This window comes from Canis lupus, chromosome 13 (genome assembly GCF_048164855.1).
Source record: "Canis lupus baileyi chromosome 13, mCanLup2.hap1, whole genome shotgun sequence".
NCBI lineage: Eukaryota > Metazoa > Chordata > Mammalia > Carnivora > Canidae > Canis > Canis lupus.
The window spans coordinates 30,345,601-30,370,634 of NC_132850.1; the positions used below are offsets into that span (position 1 = coordinate 30,345,601).

General features: G+C 34.6%; 1 long non-coding RNA gene across 1 annotated transcript in view; it reads right to left on the minus strand.

Moving 5' to 3' along the window:
• LOC140602188 (uncharacterized) overlaps positions 1-25,034 on the minus strand; it is a 130,697-nt gene that overhangs the window by 51,323 nt on the left and 54,340 nt on the right. The window contains exon 3 of the long non-coding RNA XR_012005157.1: positions 3,811-3,914. This is a non-coding gene — a long non-coding RNA (uncharacterized lncRNA). The remainder of the gene's footprint in view (positions 1-3,810; positions 3,915-25,034) is intronic.

Consider the following 25,034-nt stretch of genomic DNA (forward strand, 5'->3'; position numbering starts at 1 on the left):
ATACAGGGGGTCAAGGATTCTCTAATGCTAATTAATTCATAAACCCAGGAGCAAAGCAAGACCACTTCTTCCCTTTTTTGACCATCCTATATCCAGTTGTTTCCTGGAGTTAAGGGTTCTCCGTTGATGCTCTATTTATTAGACTTAAACAATAATCCATGTTCATATATTTATTAATGTTTATAAGACAACACTAACCCTGATAGGATTGACCTTAAAAAGCTGGGTTTCAGTTCACTGACAGATAATTCAAGGATTACAACAGGAGACAAAAATTAATTGCCCTTTGGAAAAGAGGACTTGATGAGAAGTCAAAAGGATGTCTAATGATTCAAGGGTGGCCACTACATAACTGAACAGCTTAAGTGAAAGATGTTCATCTTTATTAAGTATGAACTCAGTAATCAAGACTTGATTGATTAAAAGTTATTCTAAAGAGTATTTTGAAAAAAGATTTAGTATTACACTTTTTATCTTTCCTACTTTAATTTTTGCAATAACATAAGATTACCTGGAATAGTCTTGATGATACTTAGAAATATTAATATTTCACATCTTAGAAATAAATTTATAGATGAAAATTAATTTTGATTAAATATTATTAACGGAAATATATATTGTAAATGTGAATTGTATCTTCTTAATTTTATCATGGCTAACAAAATCTACATCAATACTTACATGGTAGCTTTTAGGAAATTTCAAAATATGACAGATAATAAGTTGACCAGTGTCTGCTGTTTAGGGAAATTTGCTTGATTTTTTTTTTTTTCCTTTTAAACAATCAGTGGAAAAAAAAAAAAAAACAATCAGTGGCTGGGTTTGCCATAATATTGGAAATCCCTGGTTGGTGTGGCTCTGAGGGTGAAAACAAGCATATTTCATTTGTGCCCCCCCCAAAAAAAGTATGGTCTAGAACTTTTTAACACTCATTTAATACTCATTAGAAGTAGTTATTTGATAGAAGTTGATAGGACTGCTTAATGAGTTGGAACCCAGCTGCATATTCCAAAGTCACTAAAAGGATTTCCAAGATCTCTGTGAAGTGTAACTTATTCAACAGAAAAGAATGCAAGTAAATTGAAAAGAGAAGTAGAAATTTCAGAAAAATGTGGTTCTTCTAAGAGCGGTTTTTCTATCTCCCAAGAAATAAATTGGCCATTTTCTAAGGTTTCAATAAACATTCCCTTTTCTAAACTCTCAAAGAGAGGATGAATGAGACAACATCACTGAAAGCATCTTTGGGGATTTTCCTAATGGTTATTCACTCTGAGCAGGAGCTGTACATTCCTATTATATTATGTTTCTTATCATGGCATAACTTTGCACCTGCACTGTACTACTGTACTATAGCTCTGTTTTCAGATAAACAATAGGAACCCAGTTTCTCTCCATGATATGAGTGCCTTCATGTCTTAATATATATGGAAATTACCTTGAGAAAAATTTAGTGCTACAACTAGCAAGCCAATGTTTCTTTATACTAAAATTTATATATATATACATATAAATACATATTTATATGTATATATATATACTTCTGTCTACATTTTTTACCATTATAACCAACATTTATTCGGGAAAAAATTGCCACTAACCATCACCAATAATAAAATAATACACACATGCATAGATGTGTGTAAAATAATACACACATGCATAGATGCATATTCACAAATGCTAACCACCCCCCCCACACACACACACACACAAGACACATTTTTAAGGTATGTTATATGCCAAACATGGTATTAGACCCTAGAGTTTCAGAACTGACAAAAGTATACTACTGTAACAAAAAGTCATAAGTTTGGGTGACTCACACAGTTGTTAGTGGTGTGAGAGGAGAGGCCATTCTCAATACAAAGCGACAATTATCAATTAAATGTAACTCTTGCCCTACCCTCTCATTTCGTGGAGGGAAGAAGTTGCAAACATAATTAAAAATCTTTTTCCAAGAAAAAAAAATTCTCCATAACATGGAAACCCAGACCTCAGAACTTTAATACACTGAGGAAAACACAATTTTAGGAATTTAGAGAAAAATCTTTTCTTCCCTACTGTCTAGAGTATAGAAGGATGCTCACACTTCAAGAGTTGCAGGGAAATCAGTGCTGAAGAGGTCCCATGGAGCTAGGAGGGTTTGTTGTGTGAATCCAGCACAGTATGCAATAACATTATCTAAGAAAAGCGATTGTCACAGACAGCAGGAAAGGGCTGCTTTGAGTCAGGAAAGGAAATAAGCTGTGGATACCATGTAGTAGATTATGGGATTCATGTCTGGGAAAACATGAGAATCTCCTTACAGTGCCACTGAGGGGGGAAAAAAAAACCACCACCATCATGGTGCTTGCAGTATACACAAAGTGCTGCTACTTTGAAAAGTAAAATTGTGTATATAGAAAGCATCATAAATAGAGCAAATGCATATCAAATCCATCTGTAGACAAATACATGAGATTGGTAATGAGAATGGCTAACACTGGGTTAACCAGATGTGTACAATTTTAATATTCTTTCCATGATTTTTCGTTTTCCAATTTTTCTAAGACTGAGAAAAATGCCTTATAATATGGAAAGTTAACAATATTAAGATGATTTTCATCTTTGCTCTTATTTGGTAGATAAAAATCATAAAAAGCAATTGGTGCTTTATCAAAATCCTCTGGATAGACATCCAAGCACAATAGCTTTAGAAATTCCAAAGTTACTGTATTGTCCTATTTGAATTGGCATTTTAGTATATAAGATTATTGTTATGTCCAGCATTGGCTTAAAGTTATAGAATAATGGTCCATAAAGTCTTTTATCTTGTTGTTGGAGCACATATTTATCTACCAACTGAATTTATTATTTTTGAAAAAGAAAAAAAACTGCTTATTCTTTTAAGAATAAAATTGTGAAAGTTTCATTTAAAATCATATTATTGTGTAAGATTTTATAAATAACTATTTCTCTAGCTGAACTTTATCTTTTATTCACCATCCAGATGCAATGGAGAAAAAAATTAAAAAAATAAAAATTCTAGGCTATATAAAAATATTGCTAACATAACATTTATTCTCCACTTAAATAGCAATGCAGGCACATTGCAGAGGAAATATTTCCATATGGCATGCATAAACACTCTGGTTATTGATCCCTTAAGAGTTTCTGTGCTGTAATGTGTTTGAAGACTGCGGGGATATTCCTGTAACATTTTCCACATAATTGCATTTTTTCCTATTATTATACATTTTTTTCATTTTTACTTTACACTATAGGAGGTCTTCATTACTATTCTTTGTGTCATAGACTACTCTTAACTGCTGTCAAAATTGTTGAATATCCTTGCTAAGTATGCACTGTTTACCTTTGAACCTAGAAAACTGATTTTTTAGGAAAACCAAAGATTTTACATATATGTATATGTCACATATGTGTGTACACATATATATGTAGGCATGTATGTGCATATACATGTACGTGTATGTACACACATGTGTATACATACAGAGAATTATGGAATTTTATGCCTGAAAAATAAATTATGGCAGAGTGGAAACTGGGTAGGAAGGGATACAACTAAAACAGAGAGGGGTTTGCCCAGGGAGAATTAATGTCAAATTCAGAAAAAAAAAAATAAAGTTGGTTTCTTATTCCCCATTTCCCCTCCATTTTTTGATACATCTCTGTTAATATAGTTACTGGAATTTTAATCCTAAATACTTACTAAATATTAGTAAATATATATATATTATATATGTAGTCAAGAAATATGGGGAAAGCTACTTAGTATATTGCTTTCTAAGAATCACAGGGTATACTCACATATATCAAAGGCTCTGAGAAGTCCTGTGATAGGTAAATCTGCCCAATTTTTCCCAAACTTTATATTGCAATGAAATGTTTTTTAAGATACTATTCAACAGCACCTGTGGAAACACATTTTCTAGTCACTGTCTTTCATAATCACACTTATCTTTTAAACATTAAATTTGTGTTTTAATTTTCAATGTCACATTTTTCTGAGATTTCTTCCCATTCTTTTTAATTTTTGCATTTTTCATAGTTCTTATTCCTCCTCTTTTTCTAATACCCTTAGCTATTTCATTTGTTTATTTAGTTATTATTGTGTATTTAAACACCTACACTGTTTATTAAGTTTCTTTAAGATATTGCTCATTCCCCTTCATCCCACTCTTCTAATGACCTTTTTCAAAACCCTGAGCATTTATATGGACCCTCATTTTTATTACAAATGTTTTCCTCCTAATTTCTTCACTTTGTAAGTTCCTTCTTATCCCCTCCCTACACAGGCAGCCATATACATATAGCATGTGGTATATTCACTATGTGCTGCCTTAGTTCTGGATGTCTTCATTATCACAGCACTTTTATGTAATTGGCCTTGCATTTATCTCTCACACTACAATCTCTGAGATGTAGAAACTATGCACTTTTTGCTGTCATATCCTAGGAATCCATCCATCATAGTACTCAGAATATTTATATAATATTTAATTGTTGAATAAATGGGTAACGCTGCTAATGTGACTACATTCTTCAAAGACTCTTAAACATGCTTACACAAAGAGTAGATCATAAGTGTTTTACTGTTTGAGTGAAATTGCTGTTGTAAAGGTTTTCATTGTTGACTAGGTTAGTACTTTCTGTCATTGAACAGCAGTTTGTTTATGGAGACGTCGATTCCATGGAGACAGACAATAGCACTTTGTAGTTAACCACTTAACAATTTTTTTTTACAAGTATTAATCTGAACCAATCAGTTTTTGAGAAGTACCTTAGTACTGATTGACATTTTTAGGCAGAACAGTGAAAATATCCAAACCAGTTTTTGTGTAAAAAGAGAGAGAGAGAAAGATTGATTGATTGGTTTTGCTTTCTAATAAATATCAGACCAAACAAAGATAAATGTAAAACCATTTAGATTTGAGTAAGAAATGTATGGTTATTAACTATGCTATATTCTTGGTTTATTTAAAATAACAAACATGCTGTAGAGACCCAAAATGTCTTTTTTCAAAAAGCAGATTGCATCTAATTGCAAAACAACACATAGATGCAATGAAACGCCGGGACACCTGCACCCCGATGCTTCTAGCAGCAATGTCCACAATAGCCAAACTGTGGAAGGAGCCTCGGTGTCCATCGAAAGATGAATGGATAAAGAAGATGTGGTCTATGTATACAATGGAATATTCCTCAGCCATTAGAAACGACAAATACCCACCATTTGCTTCGACGTGGATGGAACTGGAGGGTATTATGCTGAGTGAAATAAGTCAATCGGAGAAGGACAAACATTATATGGTCTCATTCATTTGGGGAATATAAAAAATAGTGAAAGGGAATAAAGGGGAAAGGAGAAAAAATAAGTGGGAAATATCAGAAAGGGAGACAGAACATGAAAGACTCCTAACTCTGGGAAACGAACTAGGGGTGGTGGAAGGGGAGGTTGGCGGGGGGTGACTGGGTGACGGGCACTGAGGGGGGCATTTGACAGGATGAGCACTGGGTGTTATTCTGTGTGTTGACAAATTGAACACCAATAAAAAAATAAATTTATTTAAAAAATAAAATAAAATAACAAACATGCTGTAGGGACCCAAAATGTCTTTTTTCAAAAAGCAGATTGCATCTAATTGCAAAACAACACACAAGAAAGTTTAAAATACAGAATAGCAATATAACAAAAAGAACTTCATGAAACGCATTTCTTCATTCCAAGAAAATATTAAATATTTATTATGGCCTGATAGGTTGATTCATTTGGGTAATCAATAATTAATCACTCTGAAAGCTTCAGATCCTTTTTAAATATCAAAGACTTTTAATAATTGCTTTACAAATCCTAAGTAGCATAGAATCTACAGACTTCATATATCAAGGGAAATGAATACAAGTTAAAAAGATGGCTGCTTTAAAATGAATAAACTAAATCCCAAAAGTTCATATTTTGAAATGTTTGCTCTTATAAAAGAGATCAGTGTGATGACAGGAAGGTAAAAATAATACCATCTCTAGGCATAGATAGAGCATATGTATGAGCAAAAATGCCAACAGAACAAACTCACTGCCAATTCTTCTTTTGAAAATATTAAATATGCATCCAACTCACAATTAGTCTAGATAGAAGAGGAAAAAAAATAACTTAAAAATGAAATTCACAGATTACCACTTCAGCCATTTTTATTAATTCTGCTCTCCAACTATATACGAAATATTAGAATTAACCATCTTGGGTTTCAGCCTCTTTATATGCTCATCCCCCAATTGTAATAACTATATTTTGAGTATTATAATAATAATGATTGATATCAGTTTCACAGTTATTGTGTATGCAATCCCTACACCAAGAACGTCACATATACAATCGCATCTAATTCTCTTAATAATTTATTGGTATATTTTATTATGACAAAACTCTACCATAATTAATAAGTGATGTACAAATTTTAAATGGCATAATATATGAAGTAATATTATTACAAGTATAATTAAATGACTAGATTGAGACTGCATAAGATTTCTGATGAAGGAGCAGAGGGAAAGGCAGGGGAAGGGGGTGGGATGCAAGATATAGCCATCCTGATCCCAGTTACAGCTTACTGTCACCTCATAACAGCTATCAACTCTGGCTTAAACGTTTCCATGTATCTGACAATGATGGTTTGGATAACTAAGTTATACTCATGAGTTCTAGGAATCTTTCAGGGCCCATTTGATAAAACAGAGATGAGGTCGTTGGGTGGAGAAAATGCTTGGGACTTGGAGACTCACTCTCCTTCTTGGATGAATAAATCCAAATGGGCTAGCCTCTCATCCACTCACCTGGCATTTCATTCCAATCCAAATATCATCATGGCTACCCTCCATATATAGTGTGATTAATAGAAGCTAGATGGAGAGAGCCCAATGCTAATTGCATTATCTGGATTTGTATTATCATCAAATATTATAATTTTATAAACCTGTTTTAGGGAAATATAAAACTAAAAGGAGTTAAATAACTTTTCCAAAATCATTCAACAGGTAAGTAGAAATTAAAAATTAATCCTACAAGTCTTTTCTTTTGAAAGTAACAGATATCAGCACCAGTTAATGAAACTTGAAAAGATGAAAAGTGGTTTATTATAAGGACTCAGATACTGGCTCTTGACACTCAGTCAGAAGACAAATAGGAATAAGCTGAACCAAGCTGATGGAATAAAAGGGGACAAAGAAACAGCTCATTCTTTGCTTCTCTCCATATGTCTGCTTCACTGTGCTCTTGTTACACACTGGCTTTCTTTACATCAAATTCTATGGCAGAAATAGACCTCATCATCTCCCAAATATTATTTTCTTTGATTTAAGAGAGCATAAAATTAAAATCTTCAGGAAAGAATTTTTTTTTGTTTGTTTGTTTTTTGTTTTTTGTTTTTTTTTTTTTTATTGGTGTTCAATTTACTAACAGGAAAGAATTTATTGAGAATCTCTTGGGTTCCAGGTATTTTTCTGGGTGCTGGCCACACAAAAATAAACAAGATATGATTCTTGCTCTTGAGGAAGCACAGCTTAGAGGAAAATGAATATGAATAAGGAAACAACACCCACATAATAGGGAAACAGCTAAAAATAAAATGCTTCCTAAGTGTTTTTCTTTCATGCTTGCCCCTACAATCAGTATACCTTATAGCAGTCTCATACTTACAAATCTGATCATCGGATTTCCATGTTTAAACTTTCCATAAACTTCTCATGCACTAAGAATAAAAGTTGGGGTACCTGGGTGGCTCAGTCAGTTAAGCGTCTGCCTTTGGGTCAGGTCATGATCCCAGGATCCTGGAATGGAGCCTCATGTTAGGCTCCTTGCTGGACAGGGTGAGTGCTTCTCCCTCCCTCTGCCCACTGCTCCCGCCCCTGCTTGTATTCTTGTGTTTTCTCTCTCTCTCTCTCAAATAAATAAATAAAATATTTTTTAAAAAGAGAAAATATAAACTCACAACCACAGACTGAACTTTCTATAAAAAATAATCCTGCTTACGTTTCCAATTTCATCTCCTACCATTCTATCCCTTGCTCCTGCCACAAGCCAAGCTCATTCCTACAAAAGAAGACCTTTGCCCCCCTCCCAACCCCAAATCCCTGTGCAAGGAAGATGCCAATCCTAGATCTTGACTGATTTCTTCCTGTAATTCATTTCATGTCAAATGTCACCTACTCAGAGACATCTTTTATAACTAAGGTATAAAAAAGCACCTCCTCTTTAGTTACTCTTTATTATCATGCCCTGTTTTACTTTCTCAAGGCACTTATCACACACATGTATATGTTTAATGTCTGTGACTCCCACAGAGTCAATTCTATAAGAGCAGGAATCTTGTCTGTTTTCCTCACCAAGTATATAACAGTTCCTTTCATATAGCAGACATTCTATATAATTCTCAGTGGAATGAGTGAATGAATGTACAGTAAGTATGTGGGACAAGCACAGAAGAGGGATCTTTGGGCAAACACAGATCATCTAAGACTTCCTAGAAGAGAAATTCCCTTCAGTCTTATTCTCTACATTTAAAATTACAGACACTCTCAATATTTCTCATGATATGGTTTCTACACCAACTTCACAGCCCAAATGGCTACTCGACAAATTCCAGTTTTAAGTCTCTCTCTTAAAATGTGACTCAAAACTGAATACAGTTATCCCAAAACAGTCTGTCTAGCACAGAGACTTTGATATGCTTCTTACATTTCTATAAGTTCAAAATAAGAACAGGCTAACTTAAGTAGCATAAACCAACAAAACAATGTTGGCTCAAATTCAGGTAATGGTGAATTAAACTTGCGTCACTGTGCTGGTGCTAAGCCTCATTCCACAGAGTGACAATTCATATCTGTACCAAAATACTGATGTCTACCTTCATCCCATTAATTTGCATCTCTTTTGTTTCAGCCTTGTATTATAAACTATTGAGATCACTTTTTAAATAAGATAGAATTGTCATTTGATTGTATCAGTTTTAGATGCATAAAATATTGATTTGATTATTATAAAACGATTACCAAAGATTAGTTAACATTTATCACACAGTTACAAATTTTTCTCCTGTGAGGAGAACTTTTAAGATCTATTCTCTTAGCAACTTCCAAAAATACAATACAGTATTAACTATCGTCACCATGCTGTAGATTATACCCCCAGGACTTATTTATCTTATAACTGGATGTTTCTACTTCTTGACTCCCTGTACCCATTTTGATTGAGGTCATTTTGAATGTTCATTTTATGACCTGTCATAATTATTTATCTCACCTAGCCTTTTGTCAGAAACAAACTTTAATAGCATAGTTTCTCTGTCATCCTCTAAGTTACTGATTAAAACATGGATGGTTAATCAATATGTTTTTACTGCTAAACCTACTCCAAATTGATCTTTGATTTGACTTCTATATCTATTTTTCTACAAGGATAATGAAAGGGATTTTGTCATCTTTCTCACCTGTCACCAGCATCAATTTCTTAATGAGGTTTTCTCAACTTTTTTCAAGGTGAAGTTTTTGTAATTAATAGAAAAGATAGAAACCAAGCAAGTTGAAGCATATTCCTAACAACATAAATGACAATAGATTTTTAACACTTGAGGTATACAGGTACATCTGGGTGGCTCAGGGGTTGAGCATCTGCCTTGACTCAGGTGGTGATCCCTGGGTCCTGGGATAGAGTTCTGCATCAGGCTCCCTGCAGGAAGCCAGCTTCTCCTTTTGCCTATGTCTCTGTCTCCCTCTCTGTGTCTCTCATGAGTAAATAAAAAAAATCAAGATTTTTAACACTTGAAATTATATTTCCTGTCATATGTAACCATAAAAAATAAAATTTTGGGCAGCCCCGGTGGCCCAGGGGTTTAGTACCGCCTTCAGCCCAGGGCGTGATCCTGGAGATTCAGGATCGAGTCCCACATCCGGCTCCCTGTGTGGAGCCTGCTTTGTGTCTCTGCCTTTCTCTCTCTGTGTCTCTCATGAATAAATAAATAAAATCTTAAAAAAAAAATACTATCAGAGAACCTGTTCACCATATCAGCTTCTCCAGGATGTCCATATTCACTATAATGCTGGCACATTGTAAGGAATTATGTATCAGTTCTTATGTTAATGAAATTTTTGAAAAATAAAAATGAGTGTTAAATTTGTGTCAAATGCTATTTTGGTGACTATAGGATTGATCATTTTTTTCTAGGTGTAATAATAAGATAAATTGTATTAATAATTTTTCTATTGTTAAATTATCTTTGAATACATGAAATAACTCAACTTGTTGATGAAATAATAAACTTTCATTAGTCTTTCAATCATTTTGCATCAGTATTTATATGTGAGATACAACTGTATATATCTTTTTAGATCAGGTTTGTTATCAGTGTTGCAATAATTCAGGTAGTAGATTTTGTTGTTGTACCAATTATTCACCATCCACCCTTGTGAAGGATTATAATTCCTCATTTCACGGGCATCAGTTTGGCCTTGTTTCTTGCTTTGACCATCCGGACAGTTGTGACATATGCTACTCATCAACAGAAAGTTAGGATCCATCAGCTTTTTCCTTTAGCTCTGAGGCCAACATATCCTTGATAGCTGATGCTCCTTTAACTTGAGTCCCCAGATAAAGAAAACATGGGATATATAAGAAGTCAACTCTCCAAAGACATGGAATATGAATGACGAGTAAACATTTGTTCTCTTAAACCAATGACATTTGGGACATTTATTAATGTAGCATAACCTTCTTAAATTTTTTTTTATTTTTTTATTTATGATAGGCACACAGTGAGAGAGAGAGGCAGAGACATAGGCAGAGGGAGAAGCAGGCTTCATGCACTGGGAGCCCGACATGGGATTCCATCCCAGGTCCCCAGGATCGCGCCCTGGGCCAAAGGCAGGCGCCAAACCACTGCGCCACCCAGGGATCCCTGTAGCATAACCTTCTTGTGAAAATTACTCTTTGGTATTTAATTATGTTTGCTAGTATTTTAATTGCAGCTATTTCTCCCATTATTTATTCCTAATGGTTGCTCTTTGTATATATGAAGGAAATTGATTTCTGATATAACAGGAAAAAAATTATCTTCTTGCCATCTTGAAAAGATTAATTAATTACATGATAATTTTTTTGTGAAGTCATCTAAAACTAATACATTTTTTGGAAGGTGGAATATCTCTTTAATAATTTTAAAACTACTTTTTGTATGTGGGGGATTTTTTTTTATACTTTTATTCTTCTATTGTCAGTTTTGGTAAGCTACATTTTCCCAGAAAATTATCAATTTATTTCAGATTTTCATGTTTACTCATAAAACATAGTTCAAATTAGTTATTTTTTAGTTAAATAATTTCCTCTGTATTTTGTATTAAGCTTTAAAAAATCTTTACTTGCACAGAAAAATGTGTGAATGGTTTAAAATTAGCATCTAAATTTGAAATGATAACATTTAAAAATAAAAATCGGTACTTGAGTCAGGATGGAGGTAAAAATTTTAAAATATATATTTTTTAAAGATTTTATTTATTCATTCATGAGAGACACACACACACACAGAGAGAGAGAGAGAGAGGCAGAGACACAGGCAGAGAGAGAAGCAGGCTCCATGCAGGGAGACAGATGTGGGACTCGATCCCAGGTCTCCAGGATCGGGCCCTGGGCTGGAAAAGGCACTAAACCACTGGGCCACTGGGGCTGCCCAAAATTTTATTTTTTATGGTTACATATGACAGGAAATATATTTTCAAGTGTTAAAAATATTTTTTAAAAAAAGATTTTATTTATTTACTCATGAGAGACACAGAGAGGGAGGCAAAGACATGGGCAGAGGGAGAAGCTGGCCTCCTGCGGGGAGCCTGATGCAGAACTCGATCCTGAGTCAAGGCAGATGCTCAACCCCTGAGCCATCTAGGTGTACCTGGTGTGTCTCAAGTGTTAAAAATCTATTGTCATCTATTTACATCAGGCTCCCTGGATGGAGGAGCCTGATGCAGAGCTGGATCGCGGGTCTCCAGGATCATGCCCCCGGCTGAAGGCAGACAGATGCTTAATTGCTGAGCCACCCAGGCACCCCTCTGATGGTATTTTAATATAACATTCTACTAAAGGTGGTAGACATTGCATTGATATTAAAAAAAGAAAATCAAAGATATTAAAAAATAAAAATAGAAAAGATTGAATTATAACTGCTTGCTGCTAAAATTATCATGTACCTAGAAACTGAAAATAATCCCTTAAAAAAGGTGTACAAAAGTAAGAGAATTTAGTGCCTGGGTATTCAGAAGGTGATTGCCTTTATCATATAAAAAGAATAAACATTAGGAAGCGAAGCTGTAAAAGAAGAAAAGATTGCAATTATAATAGCAGCAAAATGATAAAATAACTAGACATGAACTTAACAAGAAATATGCAAAACCGAAGTGAAAAAAACTAAAAGGCTATATAAAGGTGGATGTAAACGAATAGTAAGATTTTCCATATTTGTAATTAACTCAATTTCACAATGATATCAGTTCCCCCTAAGTTTATAAATTCAATATGATCCCAATAAAAACACCAGTACTTTTTAATGAAGTTGTATCACTTAAAGTTTATAAGAAAAAGCTAAAAAACAAAAATGGCAAGTCTGTAAAAAGGAGAGCAACAAGGTTAGAACAGCCCTATTGGATATTAAAATATATTATAAAGCCTCAAAAGTTAAAGCAGTAGGACAATAAAAACTCTGGAAATATTCTCACATCTCTACAGGAATTTAAGGTATTAATGAATGTCGTTGAGCAATTGATTAGTCATCTTAAAATGAGAAACTTGAATCTTTCCTCACTCCTCCAGAATAAACTCTAAATAGTTGAAAGATTTAAGAATAAAAATAAAACTATAACCTAGAGAATAAATGGGAAAAAAAAAGACTAAAACTTAACAAAATCCCATTGGCTGGGATTTGGAGAAATAAAGACTTTCCAGCTTGAAGGTTATAGCAGTCAGAGTGCCATTAGAGAATAAGAACCTAGATAGCTAGATAGCTGGATAGATGATAGATAGATGATGATAGATAGATGATAGATAGATAGATAGATAGATAGATAGATAGATAGATAGATAGATGATAGATTGACAATACAATGCATTTGTTTATAGAATTGTCAGATATAGGGGCTGGTTGAGCAAGACAAAAATCTGGAGGACAATCCATCAGGAAGGACAGGCTGGAAATTCTCAGGCAGAACTGAAGCTGCAGTACACAAGTGGAATTTCTTCTTCAGGGAGATTTCATTAAGGTCTTTCAACTAATTATTTCAGGCCCAGCCAGATTACTGCAAATAATATCCTTTATTTAAAGTCAACTGATTATGGACTTCTTTTTCACATCAACAAAATGTCTTCAGAGCAACACCTAGATTGTGTTTGATTGAATGGGGACTAAAACCTAACCAAGTTGACATAAGAAACTGTCCATCCCAGAGGAATAATGTCCTGATCAGAAAGCTGCTATCAGAAAGTCCCTGAGACATCAGATTAAGGTTATTTTAAAAAATTAAGAAATTCTCTTTTTATACCCTTACATACATCCTAACTTTTTTGTTGGGAAAGTATATAGGACAAAAACCTCAAACAACTAAGAAAACAGGTGAGAAAGAAACATAAATGGTTTCCAATTCAAGACAACAGAGTGCACACATTTGCTTTCCTTTCCTCCTGACTGTATTAAAATTACAATACAGAAATACTTAAAGAAATAACTCCAAGTACCATCAGGAAATTAGAAACAACTCTGGGTATTTCAAGCATAAAGGAAATTGGTACAAGAAAATAGAAGCATACAAAATAATCTGAATGGTTCAAAAAGCAAACATCAGGATTAAACAGCTGCTGATTCTTTAGGTCACACAGCAGAAGCAGCAGTCAAGAAGTCCGGGAACTGCAGCCACTCTGGAAAACTGTGTGGAGGTTCCTCAAACAGTTAAAAATATACCTGCCCTACGACCCAGCAATTGCACTGTTGGGGATTTACCCCAAAGATACAAATGCAATGAAACGCCGGGACACCTGCACCCCGATGTTTCTAGCAGCAATGGCCACTATAGCCAAACTGTGGAAGGAGCCTCGGTGTCCAACGAAAGATGAATGGATAAAGAAGATGTGGTTTATGTATACAATGGAATATTACTCAGCTATTAGAAATGACAAATACCCACCATTTGCTTCAACGTGGATGGAACTGGAGGGTATTATGCTGAGTGAAGTAAGTCAGTCGGAGAAGGACAAACATTATATGTTCTCATTCATTTGGGGAATATAAATAATAGTGAAAGGGAAAATAAGGGAAGGGAGAAGAAATGTGTGGGAAATATCAGAAAGGGAGACAGAACGTAAAGACTGCTAACTCTGGGAAATGAACTAGGGGTGGTAGAAGGGGAGGAGGGCAGGGGGTGGGAGTGAATGGGTGACGGGCACTGGGTGTTATTCTGTATGTTAGTAAATTGAACACCAATAAAAAAAAAAAAAAAAAAAAAAGAAGTCAGGGAACTGCCACACAAATTCATAGTCACAGTTGTTCCCAACTCCCAACTGGCTGGCAGTGGAACACAGAATCTAGCTGCTGCTGCAGAAGCATACATCTGCTAGAGTTTAATGCAACCGTAGGACAAAGAATGGTTTCTGCTCTTTTTCTTTGTAATTCTTCCATGAGTGCATATTATTAAAAGAACAAAAAATGGTATGAAAAACTTTGAACCAGAGTATTCTAGAAATGTAATTCTCAGGCTTTAAGCCCCTTGAGACAGACTACAAAGCCTAGGAAACAGTGGAAATGAATAATGCAATCAGAAAAGAGATTGGGAGAGAGATCATCAACAACTAGAAATTTCAACACATTTCTATAAGATGTAAATTGGATGGAAATGTTCTAATAAATCAAACAGTGGAAGAAGCAACAGTCTAGAATATGCAAATGATTGGCAGTGGATGAGGTAGCCCATTCCTGCGGTGTAATTATGGTCAGGTGTTAGCCTCAGGGTGGACATGTACAGAAGATAAAAGGTAAAGGTATAGAAATGGAGATTAACTGAAGGCCTTTTTGTTAATTACTGAGTCAGTTGTCCTCATATCTACATTCTCATGCATAGAATCAATCAGAAACTGTTAAATTGGCCAAAATTAATTTCTTTTCTCTAAATAAATTGAACTATATGAAGGTATATTAGGGGAACTCTCATGACTGTTAATATCCAGTGCATATCTTTCATTAGGGTATTATTTGGGAGACAACTTTTAGTTGTCTAAAAACAACTAAAAACAACTTTTAGTATATTGAACAAAAATGACTATACTATTTTTTAGCTCCTCCTATAGAAAAATAGAATCTCTTTCCCCATCTCTTGAATCTGGATTTCTTGTGACCTATTTTGGCCAATAGAATATGACAAAAGGGACACTGTACAAGTTCTTGAAATTCTTGTGTTTATCATTCTGGAATTCTATGTCAGGTGAAGAAGCCCGGGATGAAAGATTACATGAAGGGAGGAGCTTGGGCTTCCCAATCATCTAGGCCTGCCAGCTGAGTCTCAAAACTTGAGACTCTCCATTCCAGCTGAACTGCCAACTGAATGAATCCACATGAGTGAGCCCCATGAAATGAGCAGAAGAGAACGGGAAGTACTACCTGGTGGTGGTAGTTGTTAACCACTGAGTCTGGCGTGTTTTGTGTGCAGCAAAGGTTAACTGTAACACAATTCAAACAAGTTTCAGTGTCCTGCACACTTAAAATTGAAGTTTGTCAATAGGCATGTCCTGTCCACAAACTCATCACTCCTTCCCTCACCTCCTTTATTACTTGCTCAATCACCCCCTACTGAATGAAGTTTTTTTCTAGCCACTCTATTTTCAATTATAAACCCTATCACCACCATCCTACAGTACTTCCTCTCCTACTTCAGAAGAGACAGAGATTTCTATTTGTTTCATTCACTACTGTTTCCTCAGTGCTTTCAACTGTACCTGTCAGAGAGGAAAATAAATATTAGTTAAGTAAATTAAATTTATATTTATATGGAATATAAGTAGTAAAATATCAATTCTAAGCACATTCACCTTTAAGTGAAACAGGGATCTGTACTTTGGACCTAAGAAAGTGGAATGCAGTTCTAGCATTCCCTACAAAGACCAACAAGGAATAATATTTACTTTCTGAATATAATGTGAATGCTATATACTAGTTTTTGTATTTTTAATTAACCTATATATAAATTATAAAAACAGTTGTAAAATAAAATGTAATGTTCGTAACCTCGACATTAAAAAAAGCCTCACTAATAGAAATTAGAAGATGAAGTGGGAAAGAAATAGTATAATAATCTTATTGTGCATAATGTGAAAAGGAAAATAAAAGCATTGTCTAAACACAGTGGAACAGGGGCACCTGGATGGCTCAGTTGGTTAACTCTTCAACTCTTGATTTTGGCTCAGGTCATGATCTCATGAGTCATGAGATCGAGCTCTGCATAGGATTCCCTGCTCAGTGGGAAGTCTGCTTAAGTTTATCTATCTTCCTCTCCCTCTCCCTTTGCCCCTCCCCCTGCTCATATGCACACTCTCTAAAATAAATAAATCTTTTTAAAAATTGTAAGAATGGAGTGGAACAAGAATTGGGGTATTTAATATAGTATTAAATTACAAAAGTGACTTGTGAGAAAAGTAGAGATAATGACTATCAAACCCAGAAAGATGATAGCTAACCCTAGGTTGGAGAAGAGCCAGATGCCTGAGTACAGAGTAAATTTCCATATTTCCCAAAGATAAGTTAGTAAGTTGCTAGTAATACAGTATAAACATGTTTAGATTTTCCAATGTAGTCACCAGAAGAAGCAAAACAAAAAATGATTAAGAGTTTATCTCTGGAGCAGCCCTGGTAGCTCAGCGGTTTAGCGCTGCCTTCCGCCCAGGGCCTGATCCTGGGGACCTGGGATCAAGTCCCATGTGGGGCTCACCGCATGGAGCCTGCTTCTCTCTCTGCCTATGTCTCTGCCTCTCTCTATCTCTCAGGAATAAATAAAATACATTTTAAAAAGAAATGTTTATCTCTGGAGTATGGGCCTACAAAAGGGAGGGCGTATCTGCTGTTTTTCTTATAAGCTCCATTGTAAAATTTAACTTTTTTTACCATATGAATAACTTCCTTATTTTTAAAATCAATAATAATAGAATGAAGAAAGGAAAATTATGTAAGTATAAAGCAAAACAATTTAAATATTCATCATTAGGAAGATGAAATTCAATGGAGTAAGATATTTTTTATAGATATAAATAAATCTCCATGGTTAAAATCAAGGAGAAATTCATTTACAAGCTACAAAAATTGTGTGATGAACAAGGAAATTTGGGAGAGTAATAGGGACAGTGCCACTCAACAACTTGCTAATCTTTGTGGTGCTCACAGATGTCAAAAGACGAAGGCAATGCAAGGTGTCCTATATAATAGTTGGTGCTCTTGCTGACCTTTTCTACCATGACCTCTCTCTAACTCTAATCTTACAGTTCTTAAGTAATTTCAGTTTTTCTACAAACAGAAATTCAATCTCTGTGAAGACTATGAATTTATAGGTCAGACAGCAATCAGATTAATTTACTTCTAACTTTGAAGTATAAAACATTTTTCTGGAATTTTGGAAACTTGGGTCTTATGACATTCAATTGTCTTATGAACTTTATTTTTTTATTTTTATTTATTTATTAATGAGAGACACAGGGAGAGACAGAGAGAGAGAAGCAGAGATACAGGCAGAGGGAGAAGCAGGCTCCATGAAGGGAGCCCAACATAGGACTCGATCCCGGGTCTACCACGATCAGGCCCTGGGCTGGAGGTGGCGCTAAACCACTGAGCCACCTGGGCGGCCCAATGTCTTATGAACTTTAGAAGAGTTAATCATATTCTCCCTTCTCAAAGTTTTCTTTTTGATTTTGCCTTTAAATCAACTCCTGAAACTCAGCAGAACTGTGAATTGGTTGAGTGGCTCAACAGACACTAATAATCTTTTTAAAATCATAATAATTTTATTGAAATGAATGGGAAACAGGGAATGACTAAGAAGAAGGAAAAGTAGCAGAATTGTGTTATCTCTAGTCAAGATATATGATTTAAAACCAAGAAAAATCATAAAATTCATGTACCACTAAAGGCAGTGCAGTATTCTGGATTGAATCCTGGAACACACACACAAAAAAGGAAATGAGTGGAAAAATGGTAAAATCCTAATAAAGTCATATTAGTTGATATGGTATACTGACATTGACTTTTTAGTCTTGATGAATGTACTATGTTTATATAAAATGTTAACATCAGGGGAGAGTAGGCAAAGAGTTTGCAGAAACTGCCTGAACTATCATTGGTAGGACCTGGGATGGGGGGAGTGGAGCAGGAACTAAGTAATAGTGTGACTTTGTAAAGAACATTTTAACACAGGGCAAAATGATTAACCCATCAGATCCAATAGAAACAAGGAACATAAAATGTCTTTACGTGGCCTGGTACTTCTATCTGCCCCACTGTCTTAGTCCATTCAGGTTGCTGTAACAGAATACCATAGGCTCAGTGGCTTATAAACAACAAAAATTTATTTTTCACAGTTCCAGAGACTAAAAAGTCTAAGATCAAAGCACCTACGGATTCAGATTCAATTACTTTAGACTGAATTTTAAAACATCTCTGAAAAGAAACTGTACATGTCATTACCGAAGATAATATGTCTATGATTTGATCACCTTTCTTAAGAAAGCTGACTAGATTCTGGAAATTCATTTCTCCATTAAGATTAGATATTCATACACTTAAAACTATAGTATTTAGGTTAATATGTCTATTTAGAAAAATAATAGAAAATATCTAACTTTGTAACTATTAGAACACTTTAATTTTTAACAGGGGAATTTATTTCAGTGAGCTATAGATTATTAAATGTTTTAATGAAGTCACTCATTTGAAAGAGAGACTTTCATTTTACAATTAATTTTCAAGTTACCAAAATGTTGAATTAGTAAAATGGTCATATCATTTTCATGTAATTAATAATGTAAGTGAAATCCACAAAGCTCAATGACTAATGCATTTGTTTTTTCATGGCTTATTGTTTTATTGCACCAGAAGTGTGTTTAGTTCCATTGAAGTAATTCAAGGAACACACTGTTCACTGGAGAGTGAGGAGATCTCCAAGATTCTTATTTTCTTGACTTAAAGCAAGTCATCTGTTACAATATTTATGTTCACTCTTTACCTTATCTATTGCTGTCTTTGTAGGTGATACTACAAACTATACCAAAGAAAGTGTTGCTACTATCTGGTACTTCCAAAGTTTGAAACCAAAAAAATAACTGGTATATAATGTTTTTTTTTAAGATTTTATTTATTTATCATGAGAGACAAAAAGAGAGAGGCGAACACATGGAGAGGCGGGCTCCCTGCAGGAAGTCCCATGTGGGACTCGATCTCAGGACCCCAGGATCATGACCTGAGCCGAAGGCAGATGCTCTACCACTGAGCTACCTAGGCATCCCAAAGGTTTTTGATAAACATTTTATGACTGTCTCTTTGCATTTCTTTTCCAGGTAGAATAGTATCCTTTAATCCAGTATAAATTCTACATCTGGTGAAATGCTCTTAGGCCATCTTTTAAGTGTTTGATTTTTACAAAACAGGTAATTCTGGTAGTCCACATCTACATCCACTAAAAATAATACATAATGTCATTCCTAGTCTTTCCTAAATGTACTAAATGAATGAAGCCCTACTTTTAATCATTGGATGGCATAATTGTACCATTATACACTTAATGGTCCAAAAGTTAAAGAAGACATCAGGATACCTCATATTTTCAGAAATCTGCTAGTATATATATATATATAATGAGGAACCTAAAAATAGATATATATTTCATTGGAGAAAAATAAGTGAATCTGGATTGTCTAGGGAGTATAAATGACTTCAGCATTGATAAAAGACAGTAAGCATAATTCAAATGCATGATCTCTATTTAATCCTACAAATCAAAGCTCCTTCAAATAAGAAGATAAAGTATGAATATTGAATGCCAGAGAGCTTCCAAAGAGTCTTAGGGGAAAACTAATGGAGAAATATCTAAAAGTATAGGCTGTGTATTAGCTTCCTAGGTCTGCCATAACAAATTACCATAAATTGAGTAGCTTAAAAAAACAGAAATTTATTCTTTCACAGTCTGGAAGCTGAATGTCCAAAACCAGTCTGTTATTAGGTCTTGTTGCCCCTTGAGGCTATTGAGAAGAATCCTTCTTTGCCTCTTCTTAGTTTCTGGTGGTTGTCAGTAATCTGGCTGCATCTCTCCAACACTGTCTCTGTTATGGCCTTTTCTCCCTGAGTATATCTGCCTGATTCTCTCTCTCACTATGTTTTTTTTTTTTTCTTGTAAATACATCAGTGATTGAATTTATTCTAGTATGACTTCATCTTATATCTTTTTTTAAAATTTTAATTCTAGTATAGTTAATATACAATGTTAGTTTCAGGTGTACAATGGAGTGATTTAACAATTCTGAACATTACACAGTGCTCATCATCATAAGAAGTGTACTCTTAATCCTCTTTATTTTACCTATTACCCCTGTCTACCTTCTTTCTAGTAACTATCATTTTGTTCTCTATAGTTAAATGTGTTTCTTATTTCCTTTGGTTTTGTTTCTTAAATTCCACATGTGAGTGAAATCATATGGTATTTGTCTTTCTCTGACTTATCTTGCTTAGCAGTGATATAACCTCTAGATCTATCCATGTGTTGCAAGCAAGATTTCATTCTTTTTATGGCTAAGTTATTACTATTATAAATAATGCTGCAATAAACATGGGGATGCATATATCTTTTTGAGTTAGTGTTTTCTTTGGGTAAATACGCAGTAGTGAAATTATTGGATCATATGATAAATCTATTTTTAACTTTTTGAGGAACCTCTATACTGTTTTCCACAGTGACTGCACCAGTTTGCATTCCCACCAACAGAGCACAAATGTTCCATTTTCTCCAGATCCTTGCCAACATTTGTTGTTTCTTGTGGTTTTGATTTTAGACATTTTGATAGGTTTGAGGTGATATCTTGTTGTGGTTTAGATTTCCATTTCCCTGATGACGAGTAATGTTGAGCATCTTTTCATGTGTCTGTTGGCCATCTGTGTATCTTCTTCAGAAAAATATCTGGCCTTGTCTTCTGCCCATTTTTAAGCTGGATTACTTGTTTTTTGGATGTTGAGTGATATAAGCTCCTTATATATTTTGGCTACTAACCCTTTATCAGATTTGGTATATGTAACTATCTTCTCCCATTTAGTAGGTTGTTTAAAATGTCTATACTACCCAGAACAGTCTACAGATTTAATGCAATCCCCATCAAAATACCAACAACATTTTTCACAGAACTAAAACAAACAATCCTAAAATGCAAATAGCCTCAATAGCCAAAGCAATCTTGAAAAAACAAAACTGGAGGTATCACAATCCCAGATTTCAAGATGTACTACAAAGATGTAGTAAATAAAACAGTATGTACTGGCACAAAAATATACAAGAGATCAACGGAAGAATGAAGACTCCAGAAATAAATCCATGATTATATGGTCAATTAATCTTTAACAAAAGAAGAAAGAATATGCAATGGGAAAAAGCCTCTTCAACAAATGGTGCTAGGAAAATTGGACAGCTATATGCAAAAGAATGAAACTGGACCACTTTCTTATACCATACACAGAAATAAATTCAAAACGGATTAAAGACCTAAATATGGGATCTGAAACCATAAAAATCTTAGAAGAGAGAACAGGCAATAATTCCTCTGGCATTGACTGTAGCAGCATTTTTCTAGGTATGTCTCCTGAGGCAAGGGAAACAAAAGTAAAAGTAAAACTGTTAGAATTACATCAAAATCACATTTTGATGAAACAAAAGTAAAACTGTTAGAACTACATCAAAATCACAATTTGGTGATTTTGATTTAGAAATATATTTCTAAATGAAATCACATTCACAGGTCCTGAGAGTTAGAACTTGATCATATCTTTTGGGAGGATACAATTCACCCATTACAGGCACTGACATAGCAGAGCTTTCTCTTGAGAAAAATGTATAACAAATAGAAATAGACTTAGGAATGAACCAGTCTGTTAAAAGTGCTCTTCAGGTAGACAACTCAGTGTAGGATTCAAGGAAGGAATTGCAAATATTTGTTAAGCCGGGGATTTCCATAGGGCACAACTCCAGCAATACCACTCATAGAGGCTACAGTATGAATGATGCCCCTGGAGTTGTACCTTGCAGCTTATACCTCAATTTCAAATCCTATATGGGAGGCAGGAGGGTAAATTAAAGGACTAAGTCAGTCCATTATAAGGTAATAATAGACAATTTTGGATGCTGGAAAAAAAACTTGAGTGCCATATCTGAAGGGTCATTATTCATTTCCATCCTACTATTATCATGCAGTAATATAGATTGAGTGCTAGTAGGTGAAACATTTTTTAAAAGAGAAATATAAATAGATAGATGAGGAGATGTGTGAAATAGGTGAAAGGGCTTAAGAGTACACTTATCATGATGTGCAATGAGTAATGTGTAGAATTGTTGAATTGTTATATTGTACACCAGAAACTAGTACAACAGTGTTAATTATACTTGAATAAGAAAAAGGGAAATATAAAATTTGGTTTTAATATAAAATCTCCTCATATTTGAATAATGAAAAGCAAATTTTAAAACCTTTAAATATCTGTTTAAATTGTTAAAATGAAAATAAATAAATAAATAAATAAATAAATAAATAAATAAATAAATAAATAAATAAATAAATTGTTAAAATGTTTAAATGATGGGTAGTGAGTCACCAATTCGCCATCTGATTTAAGCTCACCTGATTCAAGTGCACATCTCACATTACACGAAGTGGTTTCTTATACTAAAAATTTTGACCTTAAAAGGAAAAGTTGTGAAGACTTTAACCCAAATGATGTCAGGAACTACATACCTTCAACCTAAGCATAAGTATACACCAGTGACTTGCTTTTTATTTTACTGTGAAAAGGGAAGTAATCAATAGAGAATCCCTATAGTACTTAGAACAAAACTGCCCACATCTGTCCTTGTTTCCCTATTTCCTCTGCCTTTCCTCCTCTGTTACAACGGTTGAACAATTCATGTTCCTCTCTAAGGCCAACCATTCCACTTGCGTCATCAATCATATCCCCTAGTTACTATGTAAAGCCATTGCCTCTACAAGGCAATGATCTCTGTTACTCCCTCTTTCTTTCCCTCTCTCGCCTCACAGCACTGTTCTTGCTCTTTCTGCTATCACTTGAACACACTTCCTAAGGATCTGATGCCCAAAACTCACTGAAAATACTAATATCCAAGATTAGCAATGAACTCTACTTTGCCAAACTTCATCAATTCTCAGGCTGCAACACATGTGACACAGTTCATCACATTTTTAAAAAATATTTATTTATTTATTTATTTGCTTGTTTGTTTGTTTTAGAGTGGGGAGGGTGGGCATGGGAGGAATAGAAGGGGATGGACAAGCAGACTCCAGGCTGAGCACAAAGCCTAGTGTAGAACTCAATCTCATGACCCTGAGATCATGACCTGAGCCAAAATCTGGAGTCAGCTGCTTTACCGACTAAGCCACTCAGGTGCCTGTCATCACTCTCTTTTTAAACATATTTTCACTTGACTTTTTTAATTAAGTTTTTAAAATTTTAATTCTAGTTTGCACTCCCATTTTAATACTCTTTAATCTGTACCACCTATTTCACCTATCCCCCACTCATTGCCTTCTGATAATCATCAGTTTGTTCTCTATAGTTAAGAGTCTATTTCTTGGTTTGTCTTTTTTTGCCCCTTGGTTTGTTTGTTTTGTTTCTTAAATTCCACATATGAGTGAAATTACATGGTATTTGTCTTTAACTGACTTATTGCGCTTAGCATTATACTCTTTAGCTCCATCCATGTTGCAAATGGCAAGATTTCACTCTATGGCTATTTATATCATATCTTCTTTATCCATTCATCGGCAATCAATGACACTTGGGCTGTTTCCATAGTTTGACTATTGTAAATAATGCCACATTATTTACACATTTTTTTTTATTTTATATGTACTGGGAAACTTTAGAAACAGCCATTTATTATTTGGATAAGTGTATGATTTGTTCTGCAATACAGAGTGAAATTTTCAGTTTATAGCCAGTCTCTTCACATGAGCAGATTCATACCATTACAATACACAGGAGTTCATAAATAAAATTCTACTCAAGTCGGCAGTAACTAGCAAATTTTGAGTCAACAAAGTCTCAGTACTATATAATTCTCTTCACTAAAGAGGAGTCTCTCGGATTTCAGCAATTATTTCACTGGCTCCTTGTAATGCCTTTAGCATGTCAGCTGCTTCCTTCCTGCACTGTGCCTTGTCCTCGGATTCAGTCAGAAGATCATCCAATAAGGATGACTTATACAGCTGTCCTACTAACTCACTCCGAAGAGTATCTTTCACATGATTAACCAAAAAATGCATTACTGCTTTTGGCACACTGTCCTGAATGTTCTTTCTGACAATAAGAAAATATGATTTGATGAGTCATTCAATGACCTCATAGGGATGCATATATCATTCAAATTGTGTTTTTGCATTTTTTTGGTAAATACCCATTAGTGCAGTTACTGGATCATATTGTAGTTCTATTTTTAACTTTCTGAGCAGCCTCCATACTGCTTTCCACAGTAGCTGCACCAGTTTGCATTCCCACCAACAGTGTATGAGGGTTGCTTTTTCTCCATATCCTCACAAACACTTGTTTTATGTCATTTGACTTCTCTAATACCACACTCTTGCTGATTTTTCCACCTCTTAGTCTATTTTCACGTTATCTCCTTTTCATGTCCCCAGAATGATCAGGGATATGAAAATAAATGTTCAGCCACATTGTTGACTTGCCTGGGACCCAGAGATCCTATGG